The sequence below is a fragment of the Schistocerca americana genome, chromosome 3, assembly GCF_021461395.2.
Source record: "Schistocerca americana isolate TAMUIC-IGC-003095 chromosome 3, iqSchAmer2.1, whole genome shotgun sequence".
In the NCBI taxonomy this organism is placed as follows: domain Eukaryota; kingdom Metazoa; phylum Arthropoda; class Insecta; order Orthoptera; family Acrididae; genus Schistocerca; species Schistocerca americana.
In genome coordinates this window covers 88,192,245-88,202,593 of record NC_060121.1, presented here as the reverse complement: position 1 = coordinate 88,202,593, position 10,349 = coordinate 88,192,245, and positions in this window count along the sequence as shown.

Below are 10,349 nucleotides of genomic sequence, written 5' to 3'. Positions count from 1 at the left end.
GAATGACCATGAGACTTAGTGCTTTGTACCGCACCCTTGTTAGGAAAGTGACGGTTGCGAGAAGACAGCTTCAGACCACGAGTCACGGTTTCCGCATGACAGATACACTCTGATGCAGCTAGATGGAGGTGGTTACGACTGTCACCGAAAGGCGTCAGCTTCTTATGGACTACGAAGTTAGGAAGTAGTTTAAACATATTTTGGAAACAAAACTGTAGTTATTATGCTTATTACAGCTGTCATTAATTATTGTTAATTTGTTTACTAATCTGAATGATTGTGTGAATCGGAAGTAAGATATTAAATGATAAGTACACGTCAGCGTGAGAACTGTGATTGTACAGAAAAGGTGAACTATACTCACAAGGGAATTTTGTAATGTACAGCCGGCCGAAGTGGCCGTGCGGTTAAAGGCGCTGCAGTCTGGAACTGCAAGACCGCTACGGTCGCAGGTTCGAATCCTGCCTCGGGCATGGATGTTTGTGATGTCCTTTAGGTTAGTTAGGTTTAACTAGTTCTAAGTTCTAGGGGACTAATGACCTCAGCAGTTGAGTCCCATAGTGCTCAGAGCCATTTTTTGTAATGTACAACTAGCTAGGTTATGGGGTTGGGAAAACAAGAAACACAGATCGATAATTCTGTTATTGTGCCCTCCGTTAGAAAGGTGCATCCTAAAACAAAAACAGAAGGGGAGGGCGCAGTACACCTCGATGCCTACGCCTGTCCTGCCTCACTGATTTCCCGTGTAAGACTTCTACTACATTTTTTCTTTTTCTTGTTCACACTTTATTAGAGCTTTAGAACAATTTACAATGAAAAAATTTAGTGTCTCGATAACATTTTACAATGAAAAAGGGCGAGGGCGAGTATTATGAGGAATTGTCGTCGTGTAAGGGTTTCCTGATGCGAGTTGCAGAAATGGATCACTTGCCCATTGATTCCAGTGACGTTAACTAGCGAGATGAAGATCACTTACACGTTCCGTTTTATGTTTCCTCGCAATATTATGCCTAGATTTTTAATCGACGTGATTGTGACTAGCAACGCAACAGTAATACTGTATTAGAAAAGTACAGGATTTCTATTCCTGTTCATCTGCGTTCACTTACACTTTTCGGCGTGTAGAACAAGCCGTCAGTCGTGACATCAAGTAGTACGTCTATCCAAGTCATCCACGCCTCCGTCAGTCCCTTCGCCGCGGCACTTCCCCTGGACCGGAGCGTCCTCAGCAAACAGGGGCAGACCGCTGCTCACCCTGGTCCTCACTAGCAGTAGCGGTCTTCCTGCTCCAGCTGGCATCGTCTCTTCACGCTATCCAATTACCCAAAGTACTTAGAGTCCACAAGGTAGTAACACTTCAATAAATGGCTTTTCTCTCCAACGTTCCAACAATTTCATTTCAGTACAAATGCTCGGCATGTCATTCGAGGAAAGTGAGGTACTACATCTTCTGCAGCGCAAAGCATTTGACGGCGAGAACAGCTATTTAATGGTTCAAATGGCTCTGAGCACTATGAGACTCAACTTCTGAGGTCATTAGTCCCCTAGAACTTAGAACTAGTTAAACCTAACTAACCTAGGGACATCACAAACATCCATGCCCGAGGCAGGATTCGAACCTGCGACCGTAGCGGTCTTGCGGTTCCAGACTGCAGCGCCTTTAACCGCACGGCCACTTCGGCCGGCAGCTATTTAATGACCCTGGTTATTTACGTAAGAGAAAATCTACAAGTCTGACTAGTTCAAGCTACTGAGTGCATTCAACAGAGTTCTGCGTGTACTACACAGACGTTTGATTGTTTTACAAGGGCATCGACGTACAACCATGCGCTACGTTCTACGATTACGTTTCTGATACAAGTTTGAAGTGATCCTTCCTCTAGTTTAAATATTCCCGCCACCACTTATAAGTCAAACACAGAATCGATATGCAAACGCATCTTAGACCTCCTATCTTGTCAGGACTTCATTCCCCCTGGTTGCTACACAGCATCGCAATAAGCCCAAAATAGTTCACCGGAAAGGCACACAGACGGACTCGTTCTCAAATCTTTACACAAAGAGAATCTAATACCGTCAGATCAAGTTGTTCGGTAAGCCAGCTTCGCAATTCGACGTACCTACGCGCCTTTCAGTCGAAGCGTTGTTGGGCAGATCATAGTTAAAGTGATTTTCTCGATGATGCCGCAAGTAGTGATGAACTTGTGTTTCAACGAAGATATATTAATTAATACTGGATCAAAGGCAAGGGAGGAGGAGGGGTGGTGGTGAACGAGAGGCACTTTATGCCCGCTTTTTCGAAATATTGCTACCTAGTCATTTACTAGACTAGTGTACACTTAGAGAAAGCTTTTGACAATGTTGACTGGAATACTCTCTTTCAAATTCAGAAGGTGGCAGGGGTAAAATACGGGGAGCGAAAGGCTATTTACAATTTGTACAGAAACCAGATGGCAGTTATGAGAGTCGAAATACATGAAAGGGAAGCAGTGGTTGGGAAGGGAGAGAGACAGGGTTGTAGCCTCTCCACGATGTTATTCAATCTGTATATTGAGCAAGCAGTAAAGGAAACAAAAGAAAAATTCGGAGTAGGTATTAAATCCACGGAGAAGAAATAAAAACTTTGAGGTTCGCCGATGACATTCTAATTCTGTCAGAGACAGCAAAGGACCTGGAAGAGCAATTGAACGGAATGGACATCGTCTTGAAAGTAGGATATAAGGTGAACACCAACAAAAGCAAAACGAGGATAATGGGATGTAGTCGAATTAAATCGGGTGATGGTGCTGGAATTAGATTAGGAAATGAGACAACTAAAGTAGTACAGGAGTTTTTCTATTTGGGGAGCAAAATAACTTATGATGATCGAAGTAGAGAGGATATAAAATGTAGACCTGCAATGGCAAGGAAAGCGTTTCTGAAGAAGAGAAATTTGTTAAAATCGAGTTTAGATTTAAATGTCAGGAAGTCGTTTCTGAAAATATTTGTATGGAGTGTAGCCACGTATGGAAGTGAAACATGGATGATAAATAGCTTTGACAAGAAGAGAATAGAAGCTTTCGAAATGTGGTGCTACAGAAGAATGCTGTAAATGGGTAGATCACATAACTAATGAGGAGGTGTTGAATAGAATTGTAGAGAAGAGAAATTTGTGGCACAACTTGACTAGAATAAGGGATCGGTTGGTAGTGCATTTTCTGAGGCATCAAGGGATCACCAATTTAATATTGGAGGCAGCGTGGAGGGTAAAAATCGTAGAGGGAGACCAAGAAATGAATACACTAAGCAGATTCAGAAGGATGTAGGTTGCAGTAGGTACTGGGAGACGAAGAGGCTTGCACAGGATAGAGTAGCATCGAGATCTGCATCAAACCAGTCTCAGGACTGATGGCCGCAACAACAACAGTCATTTACTTTACATTTTAAAATTTTGATAAAAATTGTTGTTTTTATTTAATTGTCGTACCAGATTACACTTTTTTAAAATTTTTCAGTTAAAGTTAACCTAAAAATTTAATCTGTAATTGTGGAAGTCATTACTGTGATCTATTTTCAAATTGAGGTCATCACTTACGCGTCTGTACCTCTTTAAATAGTAAGTTGTGAGTAAAATTCAAATTTGCGTTTCAAAAATACTTATTCTAAGTGAGCATAAAGTACCCCCACATCCCGTTTGTAGTACACTTTACTGAAGGTGTGTTGTTATTGTTAAGTGTGCTAGGTTGTGGAGCCTACTTAACATTAGTATGTCTTTATAAAGTACGTTGCTGATACAGCTCAAAAATAAATAACGAATTTCAATAATTATTTCGATTTTATTTTAGGGTGGACATTAAGTACGCCAAACCCGCCGCCCTTGGTAAAGCGCGTTATGGAAATTCGTTGGTATTAATAGTGCCGAATTTCTCACCAGATGTGAGCTGTCACTTGATCTCAAGCCACATGAAGTGAGAGTTGTGCTAATGCAATACTTTTGTTGTATTAACAAAGACATGTTCGTACATTGCAAGAAATACAGAACCGAGGTCATTGTGTCAAGCTGGCACGGAAAGGGGCAAAATGTATTTATTTAATGTACTGCAGCGTCATTTACTAATATCTTCAAAGTACCCAGATGTGATTACATATTCTTCTTATCAGTTTATATGACAGGAGCATAGCAAGTTCATTGTCAAGCTCTAACCAACACCATAGGCTTATATAGACAGGATAGAGGCAGAAATAGAAAAGATATTAATTACCGTTAATTATCCCAAAGAAAAGAGTCAGGATTCTATCGTCCACTGATTTGAGATAATTGTATTGGCAGAAACAGTTGCATCCGTCGTGTCTAAGATATACGTCATCTTTGTGTAATGCCTCTTGTCATTACCTTCACAAACTGCCGCTTAGACTTACCATAAGGTCGGCTTCTTCCATTAGATGTTTCTGTGGCGTCACCGCTAGACACTACACTTGCTAGGTGGTAGCCTTTAAATCGGCCGCGGTCCGTTAGTGTACGTCGGACCCGCGTGTCGCCACTATCAGTGATTGCAGACCGAGCGCCTCCACACGGCAGGTCTAGAGAGGCTTCCTAGCACTCGCCCCAGTTGTACAGCCGACTTTGCTAGCGATGGTTCACTGACAAATTACGCTCTCATTAGCCGAGACGATAGTTAGCATAGCCTTCAGCTACGTCATTTGCTACGACCTAGCAAGGCGCCATTATCATTTGCTATTTATCTTGTGATGCATGTACCGTCAGAGTGATGTTCACCAATTATGGATTAAAGTTAAGTATTTTTCTTGATAGTATAATTACTTTACCTGTTCCAGACCTTACGCCAGCCTGCGTGAGCTTAAACGCGTGCCTTTCGGCTTCCTCAATTGTGGGTTGGCGTTCTGGCTAATCCACAACAGTTTCAGTATTATTTCTCGTTCTGATTTAAAACATAGTGTAAGAACGTATCTTCATGATATGTTGAAAGCAGAAAATAATTGGTACAGGCATATTGATGTGTTAGATTTGTAAGCGTGTTTGAAAACTGTATGGGTGCATGGTAACTCAGAGAAAACAGACTGTAGTATGTGGGGCTTCTGTATCCTTCCACATCAGAATGTTCGTTACAGTTTGGACATATTTGGTTTTTCTATTGCAGGGTGTGATCTGTCAGTTTTTGCTTTGCACACCTTGCGTACGGGCCGCTAGACCCCGCCGCGAGCGCTAAGAGTGCATTGCGATCGCAGGCGCGCGTGTTGCGTATGGGCCGCGAGGTGCCGCCACGAGCGCAACCTTATATAAGGGCCGACGGAGTTCGTTTATGGCTCATGTTATTGTGCTCTCTTTCAGCCATTCTGATTGTTTTGATTTACTTCCAATTGAGAAGCGCTCATTTTGGCATTTCACTTTTGCAAATTTCTGATTTTGCTAATAATATGCTCCTTAGCTTTTTACAGTTGAATTAATTAACATAGTCTCATGTACTGTTTGTTCATTTCAGCCTCTTCATATTTTCATGATCTTTAAATACTGTAATAATTATCGGAAGCATTTCTTCCCTTAAACTTGTGTAAAGTATTCTCGATGTGGGATTTGTTCTGTGACACAGGTGTACGGTTTTGAATATAAATTATATACGAAACTGTGCTTTAAAAGGAATTTATTTTTTCGGTTTGTACTACATCAGACGACAATTTTGTGATATGAGGGAGAAAATTGACGGGCGAACCCATGGAAATAGTCTTAAGTGATCCCCTTTAAAAATAAAAATTTCTGTGACACTGAAAGACGTGACACTGTAACACGTGACACTGTAGGCACCGAAAATTTATATATATAAAATTATTCCTCACAGGGTGAAACGCAGAAACGCGCTTTTCTATTGACTCACGCAGGCCCTGCCATCTATCAACTTATATCGCAACTCCACCCGGATGAGGATCCACCCAATTTGAGGTACGGGCGGATAGAGAACAGTTTAGCAGAGTATTTCGACGCGCAAATCCATGCAGCAGGAGCTCGTCACAAGTTTAACTACCGTAAGGGCCAGCACGAAACTTACAGAAAATGGATAGCCCGTTTGCAAGGATTATCACGGGACTGCAAGTTTGCATGAACCAATTAAATGTGTGAAAAGTCCTGCTCAGCCTCTCTCGTAAGGGACACGATTCTGGTTCACGCACCAGATGAGTCTTTAACGCATGATTTACTTAAACTTAGTGACACACACAATGGTTACGGCTACTACAAGCCACACCACAAGTTGGGAATCGGGGCCAAATTTCTAGTAGTTTACTGTCGAGTTGAGATTTTCACAAATTTTATTCGTATCTTACAGAAACTAGCAGTACGGCAATAAACAACCTTTTAAAACACGCCGCTGACCGCAATCAAAGTAATTTATAGCAATACAAAATTTTAAAAAATTTAAAGAACATTAGTAAACAGGCTACTAAAGTAAATACAGAACTTTATTAACAAAGTACGGTGAGGTAGTGAAGCTACCAACACCGCCATTAAAAAAAATTAAACAGGTGTCGGCAAACACACGATTAATGGCAATAAAAGGAATTAACAAACTTGGAGGAATTTAAAAAAATTCAAACAAAGTGTCCTGGAATATCGAGGCGGCTACAAATCACCCACTCATGGATGCTCAGGCTAGACAGAATACTGACCAATTTAAATACGCCCGTAAACACAATTGCCACTGTCAGGCTGGTCACTGCACCGACTTTTAGCCAGCGAAAACTTGTTATAAGATGGCTTAACTTGCGACAGAGTTAGAGCTAACCTCGTGCAGGGAAACATTACACCACACAGTCCTGAATGAGCGACCACATGATCAACCAACAAGAAGTATGAATTTACTGGTAACGCACGACAGAATAGCGAAACAATTAAACTGCCAAAACTACACCGGACAGTAACGAGAGGAGGAGGAATGATCACTGTCTTAAATTACAGGAAACCCGGTCGCCGGAGGCCACAAGGCAGAAGAGACGCTGGTTACACACAATTACTACTTAATGATTAAGCCTTCCACGAACTTAACTTACAATTATGCTCGAACAGGCAGTATACGACCTCCGATGGCAAGGATTCACACATCCGACCGCGCACGCGTCGCAAGCGTACCCAACACGCCGCGGTCACGCGACAACACGCTCTGTCACCGGAGTTCACGTCTTCTCTGCAATGTTGACGGGTAGTGACCGCTCCTTCATGTTAGGCGTCTCCTTTTAAACGCCAGTGTTGAAACGGAGGACGTAAAGAAGCTTGTTAACGTCCCACCGAGGCGAAATGAACAGCAACTACTAGTGGGGCGATTTTGTATACAACCAACACGCGGGGAGCTCTTCCGTCAACTCGACACGCTCGTTACACGCAACCGACATACATCACGTGGCGACTCGGTACAACCGACCACGCCTGCTTCGCGCTGGAGAGCCACACTGCCCTCCTGTGTCCACCACACTCTCTCTGCCGCCACGCCCCTACTTCCGCGCCACCACACGAAGTTACCACCGGTCAAAGATCTCACTTCCTCCATAGCAGTTTCCCGGAAGCAAAAACGCAGATATCGATAGCAGAGGGAAAAGAGAACCAAGCAGCCACTTAATGACAGACAACATTGCAAACAAAAATGTCAGGGGAAGAAAAGGAAAACCAATGCAATCTAAACACAAGGTGTAGCGCGAGTCGATACACGGCTCACTTAGGCACCCAAGCTTAGAAACTTGCCTAGCAATCATGCGAGCCTTTGAGCAATCGCAGCGCTCGGTTGGGGCCACACAGGAACCGGCATTAGTTTATTTCAGCACATCGGTTCCTCCGCATCGAAGTAACAGCGTCACAACGACTAATGTTAGGCGCAGACCACAATTAGAACAGCGCAGACAGCCTCTCCCGTGCTGCAAGTATTACTTTATCAAGCACAGTAGACAAGACTGCAGGTTCCGCAGAGTTCGATGTACAGCATGCGGACGTACAGGTCACAAGGCAGAAGTCTGTCGTTCACTGGATAAGATGGATGTGGACCTCACGCATGATACTGCTTCTGACATGGGTTCGGAACCACAGGACGTCGCGATAGTCAACGCACTGATGCCACCCTCGCCTCACAAGATGTCAAAGTTCACGAGCAGGACATCAAGCTGCAAACCGACACAGGCCCGGCAGTAACAATCATCAATGAACCGACGTATGAAAAATTAGGCTCCCCTGCTGTCAGCTCATTTACGATTACGCTCAAGAGCTTCACTAACTATACCATTCCGGTCAATGGCGCTTTCACAACGCAGATCAGCTACGGACGTCAAACAGTCACAGGCCGCATTCTGGTGGTTCCCAGCTCAACTGCCACGAACATTCTTGGTCTGGACATCTTTCACGCCCTCGGAATGCAAATTCACGACGCGGAGCCGTCAATTAATGTCGTCCCACACCAAGAACTGACCACGCACTTTCAGGAAAAGTTTCCTTCTGTTTTTCAACTCTCAACAGCCAGGGTACGAAATTTTCAAGCAAGCATTGCGCTTAAACCCCAGGCGGTTCCGAAATTCTGGAAAAGCCGCCCAGTACCATACGCACTCCGCGTAAAACTGAAACTGGAACTACAGAGACTACAGGATGAAGGAATCGTATCTCCCATAGCAAGCAGGGGATGGGCATCGCCAATCGTCACAAAAGAGAAACCGAATGGGGCGATCAGAATCTGCGGTGACTTCAAACGCACCATCGACGCACAGACAGTCATCGAATGCTACCCTATTCCTACGATCGAAGAAATTGTCACTCGACTCGTTGGAGGAAAAATCTTGGCGAAAATATAATTAAAAGACGCATACCTACAGCTACCGATCGAGAAAGAGACACAAGAAAAACTAGTAATGAACACGCCCTTTGGGTTTTTTGGACATAATCGCCTCGCATTCGGAATCTCTAGTGCTCCGGCGATTTTCCAGCGGTTCATCGAACAACTGATCCACCACACTCGGGCACGGAAAATTATTTGGACGACATCATTGTCACAGACCGGAACACAATGGAGCTCATATGGACCCTTTCGGAAGTATTTGCGGTATTTCGAGAGGCAAATCTCAAATGTAACTTGGAGAAGTTCGTTTTTGGGGTGCCACAAGTGGAATACTTAGGTCACATATTTAGTTCTTCAGGCATACAACCCAATCCGGCGTACATAGAGGATCTCCAGAAACTGGCGCCACCCACGGATACCACACAACTTAAATCAGTGTTGGGGAAAATTAATTATTACAGGCGGTATATTCCCCACACTGCTGCAATAGCGGAACCACTACACCACCTTCTCCGCAAGGGCGTAAAATGGCACTTGTCATCTTAGTGTGACAATGCTTTCCAGGCTTTAAAGAAGGCACTCTTGAAAACTACATGTCTTTGTGCATACGATCCGACACACCAGCTGGTACTAGCAGCAGAAGCCTCCGATTATGGGGTCGGAGCAGTCCTTTCCCATGTGATCAATGGTCTGGAAACACCCATAGCGTTTGTCTCACAGTCTCTCACAACACAATTACAGCCAAACAGAGAAATAAGCTTTGGCTATAGTATTCGGAGTGAAAAAGTTCCACGAATACCTGTATGGACGACATTTTGTGTTGCAGACGGACCACAAGCCTCTGGTACCACTGTTCCAAACGTCTGCCGACATACCCACCAGAACGGCTCGCCGAATTCAGCGCTGTGCCCTATTCCTGGCGGAGTATAACTACGACATACAGTACCGCTCATCAGCACGACACGTGAACGCGGACTTCATGCCTCGGATCCCGGCAGAGGACGATCCAGCATTTGACGCGGACGCCGGCCATCTGCTGCCAACTAGAAGGAACCACTGGCTCAGCTTCCGCTGGATGCAAAACTCATTGTCAAACGTACAGCTCAAGACAAAGTCCTATCTTAACTTCTCAGATTCATTAAGACCGGCTGGCCAGGAAAGAACTGTAACATGTAAGGTGCATTGGGACATCGTTTTACACCAGTATGTCTGCTTTTTTCAGGGGTGCAGTGGGTGCCACCTTCCTCCTGATGAATGATAACGCACGGCCCCACCGAGCTGCCATCGTGGAGGAGTACGTTGAAACAGAATATATCAGGCGAATGGAGTGGCCTGCCTGTTCTCCAGACCTAAACCCCATCGAGCATGTCTGGGATGCTCTCGGTCGACGTATCGCTGCACGTCTTGAAACCCCTACGACAGTTCAGGAGCTCCGACAGGCACTGGTCCAAGAATGGGCGGCTATACCCCAGCAGCTGCTCGACCACCTGATCCAGAGTAGGACAACACGTTGTGTGGCCTGTGTACTTGTGCATGGTGATCATATCCCAT